General features: G+C 40.7%; 1 non-coding gene across 1 annotated transcript; it reads right to left on the bottom strand.

Annotated features, from left to right (window-relative positions):
- Positions 1-1388: 1388 nt before the first annotated feature.
- Positions 1389-1464, bottom strand: trnae-uuc (transfer RNA glutamic acid (anticodon UUC)). The gene has a single exon. It is a non-coding gene; the product is annotated as a tRNA-Glu (tRNA).
- Between the last annotated feature and the right edge of the window lie 7461 nt (positions 1465-8925).

Below are 8925 nucleotides of genomic sequence, written 5' to 3'. Positions count from 1 at the left end.
TAAACCTGCTGGGTGTCTAAATAGCTAGCCCTGTGATGCCGGGCTACCTACTGAGAATATTGCAAAATGTGCTTTCACCGAAAAGCTATTTTAAAATCGGACATAAAGTGCATAGAGGAGTTCTGTATCTATAATTCTTAAAATAATTGTTATGCTTTTTGTGAACGTTTATCGTGAGTAATTTAGTAAATTCACCGGCAGTGTTCGGTGGGAATGCTAGTCACATGCTAGTCACATGCTAATGTAAAAAGCTGGTTTTTGATATAAATATGAACTTGATTGAACAAAACATGCATGTATTGTATAACATAATGTCCTAGGGTTGTCATCTGATGAAGATCATCAAAGGTTAGTGCTACATTTAGCTGTGGTTTGGGTTTATGTGACATTATATGCTAGCTTGAAAAATGGGTGTCTGATTATTTCTGGCTCGGTACTCTGCTGACATAATCTAATGTTTTGCTTTCGTTGTAAAGCCTTTTTGAAATCGGACAGTGTGGTTAGATTAACGAGAGTCTTATCTTTAAAATGGTGTAAAATAGTCATATTTTTGAAAAATTGAAGTAATATCATATCTAAGGTATTTGAATAACGCGCCACAGGATTCCACTGGCTGTTACGTAGGTGGGACGATTTCGTTTCCCACCTAGCCCATAGAGGTTAAGGGACTGTACATGACATAATTCACTGAGTCAGGAAAATCCTGAATATTGAAGGATTTACAGATCTGAGCCAATGAACAGCCCAATGTCCTCAGATGCTACATTAGTGTGGCGGTGGAATGAAGCAAGTCTATCTCCTTAGTTCTCACCATAATAACACTGTGTCTGAATGTCACCATGATTCCACATTGAAGAGAGATAAATGGTTCCTAGGCAACACGTCTGCCTACTGTAGGTTTACTATAATACACCCGTTAACCCTCAAGACTGAGGCTTTGCGTTTCTGACTCCATAAATGTGAGTCTAATTAAATTCGGCATTAGACTTAATACCACTCAAAAACAATATTTTGGTATCTGTTTCATTAGTCCACTGTTGATATATTTTGCGCTAAAGCAATCAAGTTTTCAAGATATAGAACTTTCAATATACAGAAAGTGTCAGAGTATGATGCGTTTTGGGTTTTGCAAAACCTTTAACTGACATGCTGACCACACCATTCACGTCATGTGCGCGTCAACGAGAGTCTACGTATCCAGGCGTTAAAATAGAACATGGTTCTATTTGTGATGCTTAATGCGCTGCAAGTCCCACCTCTCCCATCTGCTCTTTGATTTTTAGGAGCATATATTTTTACATTTATATTTTAGTCATTTAGCAGACACTCTTATCCAGAGCGACTTACAGTAGTGAATGCATACATTTCATACATTTTTTTCCCCATACTGGTCCCCCGTGGGAATCGAACCCACAACCCTGGCGTTGAAAACACCATGCTCTACCAACTGAGCCACACAAGACCATATATCCACGTGGGTTATTGAAAGATGTACTGAGGTCCACACTCCAGTCCAATCGGTAGTGGTAATGCACCTTAATAACCTCTCTGGTATCAGTGGGACGGTAGCGTCCCACCTCAACAACAGCCAGTGAAATTGCAGGGCGCCAAATTCAAAACAACAGAAATCCCATAATTAAAATTCCTCAAACGTACAAGTATTATACACCATTTTAAAGATAAACTTCTTGTTAATCCAGCCGCTGTGTCAGATTTCAAAAAGGCTTTACGGCGAAAGCACACCATGTGATTATGTTAGGTCAGCGCCTAGCCACAGAAAACCATACAGCCATTTTCCAACCAAGGAGAGGTGTCACAAAAGTCAGAAATAGCGTTAAAATGAATCACTTACCTTTGATGATCTTCATCTGGTGGCACTCCCAGGACACCATGTCACACAATAAATGTTCGTTTTGTTCGATAATGTCCTTCTTTATGTCCAAAAACCTCCGTTTTGTTGGTGCGTTTAGTTCAGTAATCCAAAGGCACAAAGCGCACTCTCAACATCCAGACGAAAAGTAAAAAAAAGTAGAATAAAAGTTCGTAGAAACATGTCAAACGATGTTTAAAATCAATCCTCAGGTTGTTTTTGTCATAAATAATCAATAATATTTCAATCGGACAATAGGTTCGTCAATAGAAAAGGAGAAACAAGAGAGGTGCGTTCCAGATCACACGCAGGACTCAGGTCTGGAAATTTCCACTGTCCACTCATTGAAAGTGATGTATCTGCCTCATTTTTCAGAGTAAAAGCCTGAAACAATGCCTAAAGACTGGCCACATGTCGAAGAAGCCATAGAGATTGTGAACTGGGTCCTAAGTCTTTGTATGATGGATAGGCTTTTCAATGGAAAAACAGCCTTTCAAAATAATAGTACTTCCTGGATGGATTTTCCTCAGGTTTTCACCTGCCATATCAGTTCTGTTATACTCACAGACATTATTTTAACGGTTTTGGAAACTTTACCACTTATATGCATATCCTAGCTTCTGGGCCTGAGTAGCAGGCAGTTTAATTTGGGCATGCTTTTCCTCCAAAATTCTGAATGCTGCCCCCTACCCTAGTGAAGTTTTAAAGTTGGTTTCCAACTGCCATATAAAGTCCCAAAAAGAAGAATAAGCCTGAAGGAGGAGAGAATACTAGAAAATAAACTTTTACCCTTTTATCTGTGGATTAATTGTTGGATAAGAGGACCTTGTGCATTTCAGGTAAAATAACAACCCAATGATAATATCCAAGGACAAATTAGCGAGCAACAGCAAGCTAGCTAGCTAAATTTACATAAATGTATCATGCATTTTGACCTGCCCCCAAATTAATATAGTTGGTTCATAGTTTGTTTTGATATTTCAACCTGTGTGTCTTGATCACGTCTGGTGTGGGGGAACAAAATCAATATGTCTATGTGTGGTGTGGTCAGCATGTTAGCGTGAAGATGAACATGTGTGGATGATTAAAGGCCATGAATTCCCTTTGGTAACCCCTCGTTTGAGTAACAGCATGTCGTTTTTGGGTTGCTGCAGCTGTGCTTTGGCAGTAGGTTGGGGTGAAAACACAAGAGGTGATTAGGTGTTACACACATTTTTTCCCCCTCCAAATTCTCCATGCAGTAACTCCCTCTGGCTGATTATGATGTACAATGTGTCTGATAAGAACAGTCCTGGGTGTTTTAGAGTGCTGGCCGCCACCCCTCGTCTCTTCACCTCTCAGGTAATCAGCCAAGGGCTCCTCTGTCTGAGCACCCTTTTCCAGGCTGAAAACAAGGGGGCTCCATTACTAGCCTACTAGGGGGCAGTGGACAGCATGAGTGGCATTGATGAAAGGACTGTGTGTGTATGTGTGTGCCTGCTTGCATGTGTGGGTCTGCAAAAAAAGGTGCTATTTAGAACCTATAACAGTTCTTCAGCTGTCCCCATAGGAGAACCCTTTGAAGAACCCTTTTTGGTTCCAGAAAAACCCTTTTGGCTTCCATGTAGAACCTTGGAGAACCCAAAAGGGTTCTACCTGGAACCATAAAGGGTCCTACCTGAACCCAAAAAAGGTTCTCCAATGGTGACAGGCGAAGAAGCCTTTTGGTGCCTGAAAGAACCTTTTGGGTTACCACACCATCGGAACCTTTCCAGTTGAATAAGGTTCCTCTAGGAACCCCTATGAAAAGAGTATTCAAGGAACCCCTGAGTAATGGTTCGAACACAAATCTTTATGTGATGGGAGGACTTCAATTTTAAACCATTTTAATCATATATTTTAGAGGCGGCACCCTATCAGATTGGAGGTGTGGCTTATTGAAGGCGTAGCTTTCAGATAGTTATTTTTTGTCACCCGTTAGCATTAATGTCATTCCTGTTCATTATTTTAAGTGTGTACACTGAAAATTGACATTGAATATTTATGCATAGTACATATTCTAATATAATATTACCAGTGCTGATTACACACAGTAATAAAGTGGTAACGTTCCAACTTTAGGATTTGCATTTGCTCTTCAGGAACTCAAACACCCCTGTTAGCCTCATTGAAGCTACAACCTTAACATTAGTGATGGGTCGTTCACGAATGAGTCAGCTCTAAGAGCCGGTTCTTGTAGGTGAACATTGGGAGCCGGCTCGCATATCAGAAGAGCCGAATCTATTTATAAAAAAATTAAGATATGAATAATCGAAAGATTTCAATGAATAGAATTAACTTGTCACGGCTGTTAGAAGGAGCGGACCAAGATGCAGCGTTTCCATAGTTCCACATATTTATTTAAACGTGAAACTTAATGCAATACATAACTAACTTGAAAAATAGGAAAACAACAAACCGTGACGCAGAGAGGACAACACACTACTCAAAAGACAATAACCCACAAACCACAATGAGAAAAAACCCTACTTAAATATGATCTGTAATCAGAGGCAAATGAGGATCAGCTGCCTCCAATTAGAGATCAACCCCAAACAATCCAACATAGAAATAGAAAACTAGAATTTAAACATAGAACTGGAAAACATAGATCAGCCCAAAAACACCCCCTGTCACGCCCTGCTCTACACTACTATAGAAAATGACATCTTACTAGGGTCAGGACGTGACATAACTAATTCAAAGAACGAATATAGAAATAAAATGATATAGGCCTAAATGCTCAAGCGCACACATTCATTCTGACTGTCTGCTCAGACAAACAGCCTCACCTGTTGTTCATGTCAATCAGACATGCAGTGTCAACCAATGAACCAAAGATGCGTGAGGGAGGCCCGAGCCAACTCACTCACAGTCACACACTTAGCAGCCAAGGAGAGATAGGAAGGACAGCTGTGAAAACAACAGCTGGAAAATGAGTCGGAAGCACAGTAGCATTTGGATGCATTTTAATAATGTAAACAATGTTAGAGCACAGTGTAGAATTTGCCAAAACAAAATCTCATATAAAGCCAGTTCTACTCACAACCTACACCGGAATATGCGAACTGTGCACCCAACTGTGAAGCTAGCTGTAGTGGAGCTTCAAGAAACTAGAGGGCTTGCTAGTGATAGTGGTGGAGCAAGCACCGCCACACATGGAGATGTATCCACTCAGTCAAGTAGGCCTACTCCGCGACCCACAGCAACACAGTCTTCTATGGACCAGTTTATGCCAAAGTCTATGTCTAGCAAAACAAGGCCAAATTGATATTGCATTGGCTAAAATGATTGCCACCGAATTCCAGCAATTTTCGATCGTGGAGGACAGAGGTTTTAGAAATTATAGCAATAGTCTAAATCCAATGTTTACAATTCCACGCCGGAAAACCCTTTCAAAATCACTTATTCCACAACTGTATGAGAGCACACAGGCTTCAGTGTGGGAAAGAGTCCAAAAAGCTATTGCAGTTTGCTGTACCACTGACTGCTGGACATCAAGGGTAACCACTTCTTACATGTCGGTTACATGTCACTTCATTGAAGATTTTTGATGTCTAGCTGTCTTCTGGACTGTTTTGAGTTCAGCGACAGACACAACTCTGAGAACTTGGAAGAAGAACTGTTGAGAGTGGCAAGAGAATGTCAAGTAGATGGAAAAGTGGTATGTTGTGTTAGCAACAATGCAGCTAACATAACCAAAGCCATGAACATTTTTAAATGGACCTATCATCCATGTCTTGCCCACACAATCCACCTGATTGTAAGAGATGCTCTGAAGGTGATGAAGTCCACTGTGGACAACGTGAAAGCAGATGTGGAATACTTCCACAGGAGCACAGTAGGTGCTGAAAACTAAAGTCTACACAATGCCAGATGGAGATGCCTGAGCTGAGGCCTAAACAAGACTGCACTACAAGGTGGAATTCAAAATGTTATATGTTGAAGCGGTTTCTTGAGTCAAAGGATGCCATCATCTCTACCCTGGTCATTGTCAATGCACCTGTTGATGCTCTGACCCAAGAGGAATGGGAGGTGGTGGAGGAGGTGTGCAGAGTCCTGGAACCCTTTGAGCAGGTCACCGTGGAGATCAGTGGAGAGAGGAACAGTAAGCGTTACTACTACATTATTATTTCATCCGGTATAATATATGTATATGAGCAGTAGATGAGAATGTGCTATCAGTAGACAAAACATGAACCTGAACTAATAAGTTACTGTTCTCTCTTTTCAGCTATGTGACAGCCTCAAATATGATACTCCTGTGTAAGGGTTTGCAGCGAATCATAGCCAGCCGCCAGAGAGAAGCAAATGTAACCACAGGACATGTGACAGAGTTGATGGACACACTTTGTTCGTCAATGGACAGAAAGTTCCACAGAATGGAATTTAATCACGTGCTATCAGAAACCGCTGCACTTGACCCCAGGTTTAAGAAGTTAGCCTTCAGTGATGCCAGAGCGATTGATGAGGCTCTTCAAAGAATAACCTCAGCAGCAGGGAGGAACAGCCCCAGCAGTCAGCTGGCTCAGGCACCAGGGCAACAGGAAGAAGAGGGATCAGATGGAGCAGAAGCGTCAGCAGTAGTGCCACAAACGTCTGCTGTTTGGATGCTGTTTTATGAGAGAGCAACTGGGGATGCCGCACGAAGGAATCCCTCAGCAGATAATGGAGGTCCGATCCTATTTGGAGGAGCCCCACCAAAGATCTGCAGATCTTCTGAGCTGGTGGAAGAACAAGGCCTCTGTCTACCCACGGCTTACTAAAGCCATGACAGGGAGAATGCATAGTGGCCACATCCGTTCCCTCTGAGAGGGTCTTCTCGAAAACAGGACAAATAATTACTGAGAGAAGAAACCGCATCAGCCCCTCGAAAGTGAGGCAGCTTGCATTTCTGAATGCAAATCTCTCATAAAAGCAAAATATGGTCAGCATTGTTGTGTGCTGCTGGTTATAACATGGCCTTAAAGAAGAGAGAGAAAAGAGGGGCCAGTTTAATGTTTTAAGTGGGATGCTGCAGTTTTGCAAATTGTTATTTATTTTTCTTTGACATGGTGCAATATTCTATTATGCTGTTCAGATTGTATTCATTTTGAATGGTTAGATTTATATGCACTTTGTTTATATACATAAAAAAAGTTATACTTTAAATGCAAACGTTTAATAGCATTCGTTTTCATAACAAACCAATGCATTTTTAAATACATTGTGGTTAAGGTAGAGTATGATTTCATTTAATAATGTAATTAGAATTGTTTTAACACCAATCATAGTCAAACTATCACAAACTGTTTGACTTGAAAAAATACAAAACATATATTTTTTTAAAGAGCCATTTGGGAGCCAAAAGAGCCAGATCTTTTTGGTAAACTGAGCTGAGCTAAACAAGCCAGCTCACTGAAAAGAGCCAGAATGCCTATCACTATTCAACATGTCAACAGAATACAACAGAACAGATGAACAGGAATTACATTTACTCTAATGGGTGGCCAAAATATCTAACTTAAAACCACACCCTTTCTAAGCCACGCCTCCACTACATTGAACCATTTAAAGTTCCTCCAAGAACCTGGTGCAAATATGAACCATTGAATAGCAATGGTTCCTTGAGGAACTCCAGGGGTTCCTTGAGGATCTCCAGGGTACTTTGAGTCACCACTAATTCTAAGAGCGTATGTGTGCTTGCGTTCGTCGTTTGTGGGAGCATTCTTGCGTGAATACATGCGTGTTCTGAGAGAGTATGTGGGTGGCTGGCTAGCATATACTTCACAGGCTCTATCTTCATAACCATAGATGTATGACGTCTGTTTGTTGGACAGATGGGGTTGAGTCAGCCACAAAGCCATGATGGCATACTGTGGCACACAACTAATGACATTCGAGTCATCAATAGACTAATTTGTCACAGCTAAAAGGCCTCCACAACTAGAATTTCATTTTTTATAGAATTCTAAAATTCAAATCCTTTTTTTGTATCCATCTTTTGAAAGATACCCACAAAATGGTTTCTTTGTTGGGTAATAAAATAAATGCCTTATACTGCTTGCAAGTAAGACAAATCACCACAGAAGCCCCAGAGGCTGGTGTACGTACACATTTCAAAGGACTTATGAATGATAGAGAACCCTGCAATAACATCAATATATCACTGTAGCTACACCATTTTCTTCAGAGGAGCTATTGTCCAGAGGGAGACCTACACAACAAATTGGCCACTGTCTATTTTTCAGTGTTACATTTGTAGTGTTGATTTAGAACTAATGTTGAACTGGCAGCATTTTAGCAACATGTCTTCTTGTTAAAATCTATTCTTATAGACCTACAGGAAGAATATGACACATTTTTTTTTATTTTGGGGACAAGAGAGTACTTAGATGTGGTCATTTTCATGTTTCCATAAATTCATAGAAATTCATAGAATGTTTGGGAATGACGTAAGGCATTTGTGAAAATTCTATAGCAATATAGAGTGGGAAAGTGGCCGTGCACCTGGACAATTAATAGATACTGCAGTAAATAAAAGCAAATAAAATCATATGTCCTGTCCAGGACCGGAGTCTATGCAGACCGGTGTGCCATAGCCAATCATATATTTGGGAACTTCACAATCCTGTTGATCAAACAACTATGAAAAGGTAGGCTCTCTCTCCCTCAGTTACCTATGCACATCAACAATAACAAGATCAACAACTAATGCCATCCAGAGCGAGATGAGCTAAAATCTAACGAGAGAACATTAGATAAACCCTCTCAAACAACTAGTTGGCCTTCAAAACTGCACTGATAAACGATGGAGAAATGTAGGCTGCTCATCAATCTGCAGCTTGCCTGAAAATACATGCTTTTCCCAACCCACATTTTGACAACTGAATGGGAACTTGCCTGCCCGCCCATTTGATCGAAGCCAAATACATTTGATTGACAACTAAGCAATATGCTAACTGCGGATAACAGTCATTCAAGTTCAGCATAGCTACCTAGCTAGCAAAGTGATTCACATTTCTTGCTAGCTAAGCAAATGACACCTGCAGCGTATC

Source organism: Salmo salar, chromosome 17, assembly GCF_965601325.2.
Source record: "Salmo salar chromosome 17, fSalSal1, whole genome shotgun sequence".
NCBI classification, from domain to species: Eukaryota; Metazoa; Chordata; class Actinopteri; order Salmoniformes; family Salmonidae; genus Salmo; species Salmo salar.
The sequence above is the reverse complement of the archived record's forward strand: the minus strand, read 5'-3'. Positions and strand labels throughout refer to the sequence as shown.